The following is a 12,628-nucleotide window of genomic DNA, read 5'->3' on the forward strand; positions in this document are numbered from 1 at the left end:
TTTGTAGTTTTCTGAAACTTCTGCTACAGCAACAAGAAGTTGACGCTTCACTCCACTTTCTTTAGCTACTTGTGATGTCAAGGTTTTCTTGCAAGGTGGAGACCTAGACTCTAACACTTGCTCCATCTCTTGAATGCCCAGACTGACCTTAAAAAAGTAACCACCACCATCTAGACCAAGCTTCACAATGTGCTGTGTATAGACTTGTCTTTGAAGCAGGACATCATTCAGAAATTCTCCTAGATTTTTGTAGTGTACAACCAATTGCTTCCTTCTCTGTGATTTGTCATTGCAGACTTCAATGTCAGTTTGAGTGAAATGAGCAGACAGTTTCTTTCCAATCTCAATAAACTTTGTTTTAAAGTTGGGTTCCACAACGTGACTTTTGGTGACTTGGTTTATGGTAGACACCAATTTATTCATTGAGGAATTGGACAAACCAGTGTTGACTTGGACATTCACCAGATCTTCTGCTTTCAGTAGTGGGGTGTCTCCAAACAGTTTTTTGGCACTTGATGGTCCTAAAATAAAGTTGAAAACATTTATATATAGTTGTATTTGTTTGCTACAAGTAAAATAGACACTTAAAGTATAATGATATTATGATGGATAAACAAACATAAGTAGTAAAAAGCATTTGACTATCTAATTAACAAATTTTGATCTTTGGCTAGGTGCTAGTCTAAATGTGTAAGAAAATATGCATTTACTGATTTGACACTACACTAAACCTGGATAATTATTTGATATGTTTGATTCAACTAAATTCAGCTGTAAGTTAAGTTTGGTGTACTTTATCATGCAACAAAATAAATTTTGTACTTATTCAAAAATTGCAAATATCTCAAATTTAAGGGTACATTAAACACTAACTAATCTTTTATTTTATTATAAGAGATAACTAACAAACATATCTCTTTTTACAAGGGGCTTTTTGATAACGTGTCTGTGATTTCTTAAAATAGTAAACTAAGGATAAGAATGCTTAGTCTTAAAGCTTGTACATAACACAATAGTAATTTTAGCATAAATTTATGTACCTTTTGTGAGACACAAAGGGCGGCCACCTCTGCTTTGCGCAAGTTTGACAGTTCCATGTGGAGATGCTTCTTTGACAGTAACAACTGAAGCTGCAATTTGCTCACTGACAAGAGAATCCCTCATTGCTAGTTTTCTCATGTTTTTACGAAATGAGAAGTCAGAGCAGTTATGTGATATTCTATTTCCAAAAATTGACAAGCACGCTGAACATCTTTTTTGGTTTGAAGAAGACTGTGAATGTTCAGAGGAAGTCTCCAGTGGGTGTTTTTCATAAGACTTCAAATCAGGCAGTCACAGTCCTGTTCCCGAGTTGAAGGTCTGACTTCTATAGTTTCAAATTGAAACATAAGAGGAAGTGAAACATTCTCACCATTTTTCTTCTTTCCAAGAGCAATCCTGCATGTGTCACAAATCCCTTTTGGAACTCTAGAGTCTGATATGTCAAGTTTCATTTGGAGCACAGTTTCAATTGTATTGATCAATTGATTGTTCAACTCTCTTGTACATTTTCTCAAGCAAAAGATACAAACTGTTTTTCTACAGTCTTCATGAGTTTTTTTTGAGTTTGGCATTTTTCTGAGACTTTTAACAAAATTTTGCTCAATAAAGGTCTAATTCTAAAGGTAAAGTATCAGAGAATTTGCTATTTCCCGAAAAAAATTTTGTTGACTTTTAAATATTTTAAATTCCAGGAAAGCTAAAATTATTGCAAAAAAAATGTTATTTGATTATTTATTTAAGTATTTGATTGCTATTTTATCCTAAAATGCTGCAAAAATGCAAATGAGATATTAAACGATTGTTTTAAATTATCTTAAAACAGAGAAATTCTTCAAATCAAATTTTCTTCCACGGACGGTTGCAGATGATTTCAAATTTTACATTTTTGTGATCAGGAATAATACCAAAATCATCCCTACAAAGGGTTTTTCTGGAGGGCTTCAAAGTAGTTTCTACAAATTTTGGACACGTGTGACAAGTTGACACATTTCGGCGTTCAATTGGTTTAGGAAAAATTGCATTTTCATTTAGTTTAGACAGTTTTACAATAACATCTTTTTCAAATTGAAAAAGTTTTTTTAAGATCTGACCATTTTGCAGTTCTTGAAACACCTTCATTAGTAAAACATAGCTTTTGGCATTTTTCTGTGAGCCAATTATTACGAATAGATTTTATTAAATGAACAAAATTATAAAGAAGAAAAATATTATCATTAGTACACCAAGTATTACGGAGATTAAACGTTCCAAAAAACTTTTTATTTACTTTATTATTGTCGCAAAGAATAGCAACAACAGAACCACCAAAATTTTTTATTGTTTAAATCTTTTGCATTGTTTGATCATGCTGAAATTTAGCATCTAAACCTGTTACTGGTAATGCTTTATACAAAAACTGTTTTCCACCAAACAAAGAATAAATCATTAAACCCAAAACTATTTTTGCCGATTCATTTGGGGAGTTAACAGATTTACCAAAATTGGTACCTCCTTGATATGTTAACTGTGGTTTAACATAAATTTCATCAATTAGTAGAATGATGAAATTTATGTTAGTCTTTGAGTAATAGAACATTAGTCAAAATACAACTTTAAAAAATCATCATCTCCAACATTTCTAACTCTTAATGTCAATTTTGTCATCAGTAATATATTTGGTAGTTCATAGTCATCACGTAGTCGAGAATAAAGTGTTCTTGACAATGAAAAATACTCAAATGCTCTGACAACCATATCAGGAGAATATTTTTTTTCACCAATAAACACTAAGGAGTTCATACTTAACATCTGCTAAATGATAATACTTATTTTGTGATCAATTGGTAAATAATTCAGATAGTGTATTGCAACATGAAGATAACTAATACAGTCAATAGTATTTATATGATTGTAAGAAAGAGTAGCTATCAAAGGATAAATCATTTTTTATCTTTAAAATAAACTTTGGAACACCCAAGTTGTCTAAAGTATCAGCAGATTGAAGATGTAAACAGTTTTCATAGATATTTGATATTGAAAAAGAAAATTATTTTACACAATTCATCAAAGGATGAAAGATTGTCAGCTTTTACAAAATTCTCAATTTCATCAGGCACAATACTTCTAAAAGATGGTAATGATTTAGTTGTTGGTCTTGGTGGTGCTTGTGGAGTTGGAATTTGACTTGAGTTTAAAGAAGAAAATACAGGTGGTGGATATTTTGGTCTTAACTTTCCTTAAACTAAAATTTTTTCATAGTTTTTAGGCCAATGATCTAGACAAATAAAAGTATTAGGGCCAACTGGAATGTTATCTCGAGGTATAGCATTTATCCATCTTTTTCGTTCATCCAGATTTTTTTTTTATTTGGAAGGCAAAAAACTTTCACAGACTTTGTAAACATTGTAGTTACCTCTGCATCCTGAGACACAACAACAAAAACTATACTTTATGAATCTAATTATTTAGATCTAAAAAGAAAGTAAATTTAATACACATACAATATAATTGAAATTCATTGCATATCAAATCTTTTTCCTTGATCGTGCCATATTACAAATCATTAAAAGAAAAACTCGCCTACAGTTTTCTTTAAACCCGTACGTTTACTCGGCCTGTCGCTATAGTAGACCATGGCAATAAACTTTAATTTTATTTATGTATGTGCTAGCATAATGGTGTCCTGTTTTAATAGCGTACCTCAGCTTTTATTAAAACCCTCAGTTTAATCCTCCGTCAAAATTATAAATAAAAAAAGTCCTCCAGGACCTCTTCCTTTCTTGCATTAGTATTTATATCCCTCTTTTCTCGCATTGCATAGTGGGCCGGAATTGTCCAGAAATGGCAAAACTATTTATAGCTTGAATATAAACATATAATACATGTTTGTAGGAATTTTTGGGGCCGAGGAATTCATTTCTGGGCTCGTTTTTAAGTTTGAAATGGTCGAAACCACACAGGTAGTCAATTTAGGGGTGGTCTAAAGTGTTCATATTATGTTGCGATGGTTTTTCAATTAGATTGGACATGTTATTTGTCTAAGAATTGGTAATTGAGATTGAGGAATTTAAATCTGCGCAAACTTGGTCTTTAGGAGTGGTCATTACCGCACAAGTGGTTATTTCAGGGGGGTCATGGGATGTCTTGACACTTTTATAATAAAAAAAGGGACATTTTTCATGTTTAATTATAGGTAAATGAAGTCGGGGAATCGAAATTTGGGCTAATTTTGTCTCTAGGAGTGGACAAGACTCAGGTTGTTAGGGGTTGTCAAGACGGTGTATTCTTTATTTTTATACATTTTATTAACATTAATTTCTTTGATTGTACATTTTATGTTAATATTGTGAATATAAACATAAAATGTATAATAGCATTGAACTTTATGAGCATAAAAAAAATACAGATAATTATATAAATAAGAATCTAGCTAATGATATACATAAACTAGTCCACAAAGACTCCTCCTCATTCTGGAGACCTTGGGATTGGATTTGCAAAGTATCCTCATCATGAGGTCATAGTTTGTGTGGGGCCTGGAGAACTTCATGGTGTGATGCTCTCTGTTATGCTTAAACAGTTTGTGAGAGGACTCCAGTGGCTCCTCTGACAGAGATTAAACTGGAATGACCTTCATGCTTACAACATGTGCCAACATTTTGTGTACAGATTGGGGCATATAATAACAGTTGTACAGGCTAATTTACAGCCGTGCAGTCTCTAAGTTATAGTATAGTGCAGCTTGTAAGGGTTTACTTCCTCATTGGAGGAGAGAATACAGAGGGTAATGTAAAACATCTTCATTTGCTTTTCATCAACACCTAGAATCTTTGCTGAATTTTGGTACCCCCAAAAAACCTCCTGACATTATTGCTATTATTATAGTTACCAGATCATCCTGGCTTTTAAACATCAGCACATTCAAACCCTAGCGCAACCTGAATCACAAATATATATATATATACATATATATATATACACATATATACATATATATATATATATATATATATATATATATATATATATATATATATATATATATATATATATATATATATATATATATATATATATATGTATATATATATCGTTTGATGTAGTGTTGTATTGAAATAATACAAAGCTCTTGTTCGTTGAAAAGTGCTCGATGTTTAGGAAATTTATTTTGATTATATATAATTTTCAAAACAGAGCGATTTATAATTATAATTAAAAACGATAAAGAAAAACTTTTATTATGGAACTTGGAACTTTTATTATGGAAATTTATTTGTTAGCTGAAATATGGGAAAAGCTTTTAGCTAACAATGGAAAATACTTTGGGTAAACAATACTTCTGATTTTCTATTAAAAAATGTCATTTATATTTCATAAATATAGTTAATCTTATTTTACTTATAGAATTGCAAACAGAAAAAAATGATAATCCACAAAAGCAAGCAACGTATATTATAAGACGTGTTTTCATTTATTGCTTTAGTTGATAACTGATTTTGTTTTACTTTTATTTTAAGATTTTCATTTGATTTGTTGATTTTCCTAATATTATATTTTAGTCAAAAATTAGCTAGGCCAAGTAGTGCTAGACCTGCACCACCAAAAGTTAAAAAAGCAGAAGTGGTTGAAGATTCACAAGCAAAGTATAAATATTTTTGTAGACTATTATACTAAACTGAATAATAAAAATTATGCAGAATATATATATATATATATATCATTTGATGTAATTTTGTATTAAAATAATTCAAAGCTTTTGTTCGTTGAAAAGCGTTCGATGTTTAGGAAATTTATTTTGATTATATATAAATTTCAAAACAGAGCGATTTATAATTATAATTAAAAACGATAAAGAAAAACTTTTATTATGGAACTTTAAGTTTCATGCCAAACGGCAATCATCAGCCATATATTACAAAATTAAACGTTAAAATTACATTTATAATTACGGTGGCGTGAGTTCTAATGACTCCATGGAAACAAAATCTTAAAAGTATAATGTGGCGTAAACGTAAAGTGAACCAGGATCAATCTTCGGTATCAAATGAGGAAATATCGCATATCACAAACCAGATGATATACTGAATTATATAAATACTAGTTCTAATCATCCACCGAGTGTAATAAAAAGTATTCCTTAAACTATTGAATTAAGATTATCAGCAGCATCGTCAAGTGAAGCTATTTTTAAAGAAAGTATTCCTCCTTATCAAGAAGCCTTGAAAAAATCGGGTTACAATTGCGAACTTGCGTACCATCCAAGTATAAAATCAACAAACGGCAACCATAAACGGAAGATAATTTGGTATAATCCTCCTTTCAGTGCAAATGTTGTTACAAAAATAGGTAAATGTTTTTTGAACCTCTTCGACCTCCACTTCCCAGTTAACCACAGGCTTCGTAAAATATTTAATAGAAACACAATCAAAATTAGTTATTCTTGCATGCCAAATATAAAATCCATTATTAACTCTCACAACAAAAACATTTTGCAAGATGAGGCAAAAACTAGTGAAATGAAATGCAACTGCACTGACAAATCGAAATGTCCAATGAACAACCGTTGCCTTTCCAACAACATCGTTTATCAGGCCACCGTATATTCGAACAATCCGGAATAAAAAGAAAAAGTGTATATAGGACTTAGCGAAACATCTTTCAAAGCTCGGTATGCTAACCACTTAAAATCCTTTAATGCAGTTAGGTACAAGAACGATACAGAGCTATCAAAGGAGGTATGGAAATTAAAAGAAAAAAACTTCACACCTTTTATCAGATGGAAAATTATTAAAAAATGCAAACCATACAACCCAGCATCAAGAGTTTGTAACCTTTGTTTGAACGAGAAGTTTCAAATTTTGATGTACAAAGGAGATAACCTACTTAATACAAGGAGTGAAATGGTCTCGAAGTGCAGGCACAAGAGCAAGTTCCTTATTTCCTCATTTGATACCGAAGATTGATCCTGGTTCACTTTACGTTTACGCCACATTATACTTTTAAGATTTTGTTTCCATGGAGTCATTAGAACTCACGCCACCGTAATTATAAATGTAATTTTAACGTTTAATTTTGTAATATATGGCTGATGATTGCCGTTAGGCATGACACTTAAAGTTCCATAATAAAAGTTTTTCTTTATCGTTTTTAATTATAATTATATATATATATATATATATATATATATATATATATATATATATATATATATATATATATATATATATATCTGTGTGTATGTGTGTATGAGTCACTTCAAAAAAAATTATAACTATTATATTTGACTTAGCTCCTTCATTAATTTCCATCTTCTCCTCTATCACCAGCTCTTCCAAAAATCAGAACCAATTGTCCGTAAAAACTTCTTCCTCTTCCTACCAGATTTGGTCCAGCGAAGATTCAACCTCTTCAGCCAAACCTTGGTAAATTCTTGCCCAGCCCGATGACCTTTAGCAACAAAGTGTTAAACTGGATTCTCTTGATTAGTTGGTCAATCTGACCGTAAGCTTGGAAAATGCGATCAGTAATAATATCATTCTTCATGGTACAAAACACTAGAGAAAAGTCAAAATATACATACACAAACATTTTTGTCCCAATTTACCGCATTTTCCTGTAAAACATTAAATGCAATATAATCTTAGTTTTAGAATTAAGAATTTGTTAAATAAAAAAAAGCTAATTAAATGTGATTAAAAAGTTATATGTTTAGTCATTTTTGACGAATAAATGTATAAAAATGTTTTCTTAAAATCTCAGCTTTTATTTTCAGAATTCCAATTTGCTTTTTTTATGGAACTGACTTTTCAGTTTGATCAAATTAAGTGAAATCAAAAGAAAATCTTTGATTATCTTGAACTTCTTGAAAATAATGAGGCAGGATGTAGTGGATTTTATTTTCTCCAGGTAAGACAGATTAGACTGATCACTTTTTTACAGAACACTTTATATGTTATAGAGATTTCATATGTAGGAAAAATGATTAAATTCCAGTAAAGCAGCTTGGTTTCTGAAGGTAGTTTTGTCAGTGTTATTTTTTTTTAATGTAGAAAACTTATTTGAAAAGTAACTTTAATCAATAAAATTTCAAATGTTACCGCTATAAACGCAGCTCAAAACTAAGAACAAAGTTTATGTCACTTTGATTTAAAGAATCCCTACTCTGATGTAGACTGCTATTGTCTATTTTCTATAGATTTGTTTTCCCCAGATATTTTTATAACTAAATTGTTTATTCAACGTCATGTGGAGGAGTTAAAAAAGTGTTTGACAGCATAATGACACAACCTTTGCAAAGTTGTTTTAGTAAAGATGGAAAAAAGAGAAAACGGAAATTTGTAGTCACAACGTTATACAATTTACGTTTAAAAGTTAAGCTAGTTTAAATACCAAATTATGTTGTGAGGTTTCTACTGAGTGTTACTATGAAGAATAAAAAAGTTATAATAAAATTTAAGTATGCATTTAATCAAATACAAATATTTAAATAAAAAATAGTTCGATATTTTGCTTGTTTTAGAAGCGCTTATTTCAGGAAAAGATGGTTTTGATGTAGGGAATATCGAGACACTTGTTGGCGACTTGCAAAACGAGCAATTCATAGATTGCAAAAAGAAGAAATTAAATTATTTAAAATTTTTTTTTTTCGTCCGTTTTTTTTTTTTTTTTTTTTTTTTTTTTGTTATGGCATTTATATGATCTAATCTCTATTTAAGCTAGTAAATATATTTTTAATTTCAAAAAAGTAATTGATCCCAGATTTTAGTGTAATTAGTGCCTGAATACAACGACCATACGTTTAACTTGGACGTCCACCAGAAGTCGTAATTCGTCCTAATAGTGTCTAAAAAGGACGTCTGTGGACGTCTAATATGGACGGTCGAAAGGTGTTTCATTCAGACGTCTACTGGACGTCCATTGGACGTCCTAAATAAATGTCCTAGGTCCAATTTGGACCTCTACTGGACGGCGTTAGATGTCTAAATGCCCACTGGGGCTACGACATATTATTACCGCCTTTATATAGATCCAATAATTAAATTCCCATAAAATAACCGCTTCATAATATAGTACAAAAAATTGAGTTAGAAGCAGTTTTCATAAAGTATCTGTAATATAGTATTGATGAATACATACCAGTAAATGCAGAAGTTCTTACGCTTATATGTCATTTCTATATAAGAAACTCCACCATACCTATATCTAAATTTATAAGAAATTCCTCTATTTATATTTGAATGTTTCCTTTTTAATTTATTATTTTTAAAATGATCTAAAGTTGAAAATTCAATGCGAACATTTTTTTTAACCAAAACAGGGGGAAAATCAAGCAACACACTGGTAGTTTGTGGTGCTTTCAATTTTTCTAATTCTAAAAAATAATAAAGTTGAAATAAATACTAAGAAAGCAAATAGTTTATCAGGAGTATTTTTAAATAAATCTTCTTCATCATCTGTATTTGAATATTTATCACTCAGCCAATAAAAAAATCCACTGCTCATAAGTTCAAACGAAGTCTAGCTCTTGACTAGGTACATAAACTTTTTTTGACTTTCCTAATACAAAAAAATCATTTATACAGTATAATTTTTTTATCATGAAAAATGATTATATAAAAAATAAATTAAAAAAATTAACCTTGATATTCTGACTCCATCTTTTGTTTGAAATTGAAGCATCTAAAATTGGAGCATGCCTCTAGTGTCCCAGCTTCCAAAAATAATTCAATAAACTCAAATTTTTTCCATCCTGGCTCAGGAACAGCCTAGTCAGAAATATATTCTAAGAGTTTTGTAACTTTTGGATGGGAAATAAACAATACATTTGGCTGAATTAACCCAATGAGAAGGAATTACTGTCTTGATTGGTAGACCATTTTCAGTTATAACTACAGTACTAAATCGCCTGAGAATATAAAAAGGACTTAATGCAACTATTTAATACATCAAAAGCACATACGCTTTACATTAAATTTTTTGAAACTTGTACTCCACAATTTTAAAAGATGAAAAAAACATGGAAGCTCTCTTTATAACATAGATAATCTACAGATTTTTTAATCAACAAGATTAAAATATTACTTTTATTTTAATATCATTATAATAACTAGATAAAAATATCTTGTATATTTTAATCTAGCAAATTTTATCTAGTATATTTCAATCTAGTATATTAGTATATATCTAGTTAATTAGTTAACTAGAAAAAGTTCTTCTTAGATATCCAGTTCATATTTATCATTAGCTTAGCGCGATCTTTAACTCAATAACAAAAAAAAACAATAGTGTTCAATAAAATAGTTTTAAAAAAATGTCCAAAAACTTTATTTGGACATTAATAGACAACCGAATTAGAAATCAAGACGAAATTCGATTAATTTGGATCTCCATTGACGCCTAATTTGGTCGCGGAAGCCCGGACCAAATTTGTTCGTCTTTAGACATCCTAGGACGTCAAACCCCACTGGGGCTGTAAATAATGTAAAAAAAGGGGGTTGATATTGTAAATAATTTTATTCTCAGTCAGAAGGTAATTCGATGATAACAAGTTCTTAAAAACAGTGAATTCATAAGTGTCTCTGGGAAAGCAAAATATATTTCTTTTGTAATCAAATAGTAAACGACACAAGCACCAATGTTCCAGAATGAAGGAGTCTTCAAAAAGTTGTATATTTATTAAATATTTGTGTTTTTTCGATATTTGTCAATTGCAAATATTAGGGAGTAAAATTCTTAAAAATTTATCATGAAAATTTTACTGCGTAGGAAAAAAATGAAGTTGTGAGTAAAAATCTCATTCTACACTAATTAGTAACAACTTAAATTTACTTCTGGCGTTTTTTTTATCAGGGATTATCGGGAATCTTTTTATCGCAATTTCACTCTCGATTATCTCAGTGAAAATTTTTAATAACTGCTTTATTTTGTCAACGTATCGTGTAAAGTGTGGATGATATAGTCAGTATTTACAAAAACATAAACTGATGCAATTCTCTAAGGTGCCAATTAAAAAAAAAAAGACAAGATTCCTTCGGATTTTCAAATATATAATTTATCCAGCAGATGAAATAAAGTGATAAAAAATGAGTTTCGCCATTATTCAAATCATTTATAAAGCCAGGAAAAGAATTGCCCTCACTTTAGGTAAAAAGAGCACTATGAACTTGCTTTATTTACCATCTTCAGCTGTTTAATTGCTAAATCATGTCATGCATGATAGTTTACTATCCCAAAAATTGTTTGTATTGTACAATAGCTTGCACAACCAAAAACTATCTAGTACCTCTTAAACAAATCGAACCGTTCAAATTGAGGGATGGGGCAGTCGTGTTATTTAAGGATGATGGTTTAAATAGGTATTTATATGGTTGGTACTGAGAAACTTTAAAGTTAAGATTTGAGAAGTTATTTTCAAAAATATTCTAATTTTTGCAAAAGTTATGAAATACTTTGTTGAATCTCCATTTGTTTTCTGACGTAATTTTAGTATGAGATGCTTATCGTTAAAATAACTTCAAAACCATATCATACTTAAAAATGCTGATTATGAATTTTTTGCTTTTCAAAATGGTTCAAATAAATTTTGTTAAGTTCAAATAGGTTTTTCCAAATTTGTTCAGATGGAATTGATAAATTCGATTATAGTTTGCAATTTTCATGAACGCTGAAATATTTGCTGTATTTTCAATGATGTTAGTGGGTTTTCGGTTTAATTGCTGAATAAAGAGCTGGAAATCGGTTTCGTGACTTAATGGTATTATCGGTGACGTGATTAAACGATATTAAATTTCATGACCGTTTATGTAAAAACTTTACTTTATTAGACTAAACGATTTTTAAAGATGATTTTTCTATTTAATTCAAACTAATCTATATGAATTTCTTTAATTTTTTGCTGCTTTTCTTTTTGTAAATAAAAATCATGTGAATCATTTTTCTTGTAAATAGAAATGGAAAGAGAGATATGTGTAAAAAGTTATCGGAAGAATAAGATTAAAAAAAGGGAATTGAAAAATAGGGAAGCTGATACAGAGACAAACAAATATAAACTTGGAAGGAGTGCAAAACTTGGGCGTATTTTAACAAGGTTAAGAGTATTAAGGGATTTACATACAAGGGATTTACTGAGGCCGCGTATTCATTGTAAAGAATGCAAAGGCGCAAGCGTATGCAACCAGGATAAGTTTAGATAAAAGTTTGTGACGTGGTGCAGCAAGCATAAACGAGTATGGTAAGCAAAGTATCACCAAATGTTAAATGTGTACATTTAATGGATGAACTTGGAAAAGTTTGAACAAATCGTCTTCCATTACACCATGCAGAGCTAATTGATTATCCATTTTGTACATCCCAATTAAGTGAGAGAAAAATCAACTGATTTAAAGCACAAGCATTTGTTTTAAACTGATATGCTATTGCGTTATTAGATCCAGCGTCTCTTCCAAATGTTATTGAATATTCAGCAGTTCCTAAAACGATCAAATCACCATCTGGACTTAACGTAACAAGTTTATTCTATCGACCATCATCATGGCTGAATGAACCATTTTTAACGATATAGATATTTGCAGTAAATGCTTTGAATGTATAAACTATAAATTTATTAACT

At 30.1% G+C, this 12,628-nt stretch overlaps 1 protein-coding gene and 1 long non-coding RNA gene across 3 annotated transcripts in view; both read left to right on the top strand.

Annotated features, from left to right (window-relative positions):
- The window catches only part of LOC149886733 (intraflagellar transport protein 54-like), a 280,492-nt gene that overhangs the window by 14,346 nt on the left and 253,518 nt on the right, over positions 1 to 12,628 (top strand). The gene's annotated exons all lie outside the window — the stretch shown is intronic.
- On the top strand, positions 5,291 to 8,035 carry LOC149886735 (uncharacterized). 2 transcript variants are annotated; one of them, XR_016453701.1, is made up of 3 exons: positions 5,291 to 5,467; positions 5,580 to 5,663; positions 7,979 to 8,035. It is a non-coding gene; the product is annotated as an uncharacterized LOC149886735 (long non-coding RNA). The 2 variants fall into 2 exon arrangements; XR_016453702.1 differs by lacking the exon at positions 7,979 to 8,035 and adding an exon at positions 7,310 to 7,516.

Source organism: Hydra viridissima, unplaced genomic scaffold, assembly GCF_058129835.1.
Source record: "Hydra viridissima isolate aposymbiotic clone 2 unplaced genomic scaffold, HvirCarnegie_v1 scaffold_6, whole genome shotgun sequence".
Classification (NCBI taxonomy): Eukaryota; Metazoa; Cnidaria; class Hydrozoa; order Anthoathecata; family Hydridae; genus Hydra; species Hydra viridissima.